Source organism: Grammomys surdaster, unplaced genomic scaffold (genome assembly GCF_004785775.1).
Source record: "Grammomys surdaster isolate TR1022 unplaced genomic scaffold, NIH_TR_1.0 148, whole genome shotgun sequence".
Lineage (NCBI taxonomy): Eukaryota > Metazoa > Chordata > Mammalia > Rodentia > Muridae > Grammomys > Grammomys surdaster.
In genome coordinates, this window is record NW_021604606.1 from 2520607 (window position 1) to 2525108 (window position 4502).

General features: G+C 43.5%; 1 pseudogene; it reads right to left on the reverse strand.

Moving 5' to 3' along the window:
• Nucleotides 1-2501: 2501 nt before the first annotated feature.
• Nucleotides 2502-4254, reverse strand: LOC114619188 (annotated as a pseudogene).
• Between the last annotated feature and the right edge of the window lie 248 nt (nucleotides 4255-4502).

Sequence of the window (4502 nt, forward strand, 5' to 3'; positions counted from 1 at the left end):
CAGAGAATGTAATCACAATTGTTGAATAGTAAGTGCTCAAAATTGATTTTGAGCCTTCACCCTTACTGACTAGTGTTCATGGTACTGGAAGGTACTCTGCACTGCTACTGGAGAAGAAAGGTAAAAAACCGAATCACTTACGAATGCTTTGATCTACAATGGTGACCTGACTGCAGAATACACTGGTATGATAGTGGCTCAAAGGTTGTGGTGAGGTGGGAGTGAGTGGGTGGATGGATGGTTGGGGGAGCACCCTCTTAAAGGCAAAGGGGAGGGAGGAAGGGATGGGGGGTTGTGGTGGGGAGATCAGGAAGGGGGACAATATTTGAAATGTAATTTAAAAATAACCAATGAAAAAGTTGTAAGAGTAACCAACTGACTAAATTTAAGGCCCACTCCATGAGATGGACCCCATGCCTAACACAAGTAAGGTAGCCAAAGATCTGAGACTAGATAGGCCAGGGACCTAGAAGAAAGCCAAAAACTACTGTTCTACTGTTAAAGGAACATAGCAATTAAATTACCACTATTGACATTCTGCTGTACACATAGAGCAGCATCTTCCTTAGCCGTCAGCAGAGAAGCTTCCCCATGCAGTAGATGGGAACAAATACAGAGACCCACAACTAAACAGTGTGCAGAGAATAAGAGACCTTGGAAAATTTAGTGTAGGGTTGTGGGTCCGGCAGCCACTCCACTATAGGGCACAGCCACTGTTGGGCTGCAGAGAAGCTCTGAGACACCACTCAGGATGAGGAAACGCAGTCTGAGATGTGGGGACACCAGAGCTGGATCAGGAGACCCTGGGCTTGTATCAAGGACAGGTTGTGGGGATCTCAGACTCTTGGACATCCAAGTGCTGCTGTGAGTCTCAGAAGAGCTGAGAACAAAATCAGGGCCCACAGGCTGGGCTTAGCCTGGGCTGTGAGGGAAAAGGGGAGCTCCAGTAGGCCCCATGGAGAAAGATTTTGGCTTGATGGGTGGCAGGCTTGGTGGCAACTGTGGCTGGACATGCAGAAAGACATTCTATGAGAGACTAGACTGCAGCTCTGTGGGTGAAGGCCTTCTCCATAGCTCTCCACAGCGGATCTCGATGAAAAAAGAGTCTATGGTTTTTAAGACATTTATCATCATAGCAGAGAGTGGATGTGTAAAACCATACCTCACTTCTCAGGGTGGGCCTGAGATTAAATGCCTTTCTCAGGAAGGAATGTCAGGGAAGGAAAGCTTATTGGCTATACCTTCAGGGCCTCTAGGTACCTCATTAGCATGGAGACCTCTGTCTTGAGCCTACAACATCTCTTTTATGTGAGAAGGATGATATGTGTGTTCCAAGTCAGGAGTCTGGCAGGGATCTGGGAATCCCAAGCCTCAGGTTTGTGCCTGTCTCCAGGTGTCAACCTGCTCTACCTTACCAAACTTCCTGGCATGGTTTTACATCCCACAACTCAGTACTAAGAGGAATGTCTTCATCAAATCCACCCCTGACCCCCACCCACAACTGTGGCTCAGGGAACTCTGCAGAAAAGGAAGTAGAAAGATTGTAAGAGCCAGAGGGGATGGAAGACATCAAGGAAACAAAAGCTTTCTAGACACAACAGGGCGGACACACAAATGAGCTTAAGGAACTGCAGCAGCTTGCAAGGGGCATGCACAGGTCTATACCAGATGGGATCCCAGTACTGGGAGAAGTCTCCATCCCTAATCCAGAAGCTGTCTCTAGTTGATAACTGCTCCCCAAAGGAGAAATTAGTTTTCTCTAAGGGAGTTCACACTGGGTATACACAAAGCACACTGAATGGCAGGCTCCATGCGCAGCAATATATGAACAAAACAAAATGAATTTAATGTTATTTTTTTTATTTTTCTGTTTCATTGTGCTTTGCCTGAACTCTCTTTTAAAACATATTTTGTGTATATATTACTTTTTGTTTTTGTATTTTCCTGCCCTTTTTCTTTCTTTCTTTTTTTCTGTTCATTTGTTTGTTTTGTCCTATTCAGTTTTGTTGTTTGTTTTTACTTTTTTTCCTTTATTTCTCCTTAGATGCCTTTTTGCTTTGCAGCAATTACAGGGAACACCAAAGGGTATAAATTTTGGTGGATAGGAAGGTGGGGAGGATCTAGAAGGAGTTGGGGGAGGGGAACCATAACCAGAATATATTGCAGTAGAAATTCATTTTCAATTAGAAAAAGTGACTATTATAATTATGACAAGAATTCTAATTTTTGAAACTTTCACAAAAGCCAAATTTGTCTTTTAATTTGCCAAAATTTTTAGTTACTACCATGAGTCATGTTTTTTTTTTTTTTTTAAAGAAGAATGGAACTTAATCTTTATTTACAGGACATGACAGGGTACAAAATTCCACATAGAAATAAACTCAGAGGACAGCTTCATAGAGTATGTACAGTTTATAACTGTTCAAGTATAGTCTCTTTTGTAAAAAGTGCTACAGTAACAAACCACATTTAAAAAGAGTTCTTAGTAGAGAAACAGACAAATTTATGAGAACACAGAAATAGCACAGCACATAGCTAACAACTTTGTGCCTTGGCTGGACATTAGAAGTTAAAGGTCCCGGGAGCTCCATCCTGAACTTGGAAGGCGAAGCCTTCAGAGGTAGTTTCTGGCACCACATTTTGATCTTCCTCTTCCTCCACTGAGAAGTACTTCTCAATTAAGTTTAATGAGGCCTTGTACACAGACTCGTTTTCGTGGCTCTGTAGTGCCTCAATTTTATCCAAGCCTCCACACTCTTCAATCATTATACTGAGTTTTTCTGTCTCACCTAGTTTCTCGGCAGCCTGAAAGATATTTGAAATGGCATCAAGAATAACCTGAATAATCTTGGTATCTTTTGCACTCAAGAGGTTCATCAAAGGTTCTATTATCCCACAATGAACGAGATACACAATCTGTTCAACAGTCCCACCACTGGTATAGTTGGTTATAGCCCACGCGGCCTCCTTCTGTGTCTTAAAATCTGCCTTAGAGAGGACACCAACAAGAAACGGGACTAGGCCATGATTCACAACTTGCTGTATCTGGTCCTGGCGTCCGGCTGTAATGTTCGACATTGTCCACGTGGCCTCCTTCTGAATATTAGTTTTGGGATTTGTTAGCAGGCTGGGAAAGACTGCAAGTGCTCCTGCATCTATCACTTTCTGAGTCTGTTCATCTGTTCCAGTGACAATATTCCCTATGGCTCTCAGTGCAGGAGTCACAATGGGCAACTCAGTAGCTCCCAGAAGCTTCACAAGTTGGGGAACAACTCCCTTCTTCACAACCATCTCAATGCACTCATTTGGACCATCAGTCAGGTAGGAAATAGCCCAGCAGGAATCTGCTAGTACTTCTGGATTGTTGTGGTGCAGGAGACGAACTAACGTAGGAAGAATCTGCTCGACAGCATCTAAGGGGGGCGCAGGATTCTTGTTTCGACAAAGGTTTGAGAGTGTCCAGGTAAGATTCCGTAAGTAACCACATGCCAAGGATGACAGATCAGGAACTGCAAGAAGTGCCAACAGTGGGTCAATTGCACCATGTTTGATAACTAAGTCTCGAAAAACTGAACCATCACCTGCAATGTTTCCAAGAGCCCATACAGCTTGCTCGCTGATGTGAGCATGGGGAGATGCCAAGAGAGAGATGAATGCTGGGATAGCACCTCCGTCTACCACAGCTTTGGTCTGCTCAGATGTTCCAGAAGCAATGTTGGTCAGTGCCCAAGCAGATTCAAACTGAATGGGACTACAATCAGTTTTGCCCAAGAAGGACACAAATTTTGGGATCAAACCAGCCCGGATGATGTTGTCTATAGGAGGCTGTTTCTCTCTAGAAAGCAGTTTCCGAGCAGCTTGAGTAGCTTGGAGCTGGCTTTCCAAATTGTTACTGTTTATGCCTTTAACAATGTCCTCAACAGACCAATTTACAGTACCCTGATTGTTTCGGTTTTCCTGGAGTGGAGAAGTAGCATCATCGGGAAATGAGCTGACATTTCTCCTTTTCAGCATCTGGTCATCTTTTTTAGCTTTCCTAAGTTCCACATTAACTTCTATTCGGCGGCGGCGCATTTCTGTACTGTCTTTCCCCTTGTTCTTGAATCTGTTAAGCCGGGCAGCTGGTGAATTAGCATTCTCGTTGGTGGACATGGTTGCAGAACAGGAGGAAAGCTGCACAGCCGGCTCAGACTTCCACAAAAGTCGGTGCGGGGCTCTCAAGCTGCGGGTCGGCGGCTGTCGAAACGTCCACTAGCCCTCCATGAGTCATGTTTTTTAAATACAAATTCCCACTTTATTTTCAAAAAGTTTTTGTAACTTCCAAGAATAGTTCTTTTATTAATCATGATCACTTTTCTGAAAAGCCCTTTACAAAATCCTGTACTGTTTCAGGAAGCTGAGAATTTCCTTTTGTCTTTTGGTACATTATCATAATCATAACAACCTATCGGCAGAAATTTCTGAGCAGTTTTAACTGACCAAAGTGAAAAGAACATGTTTCT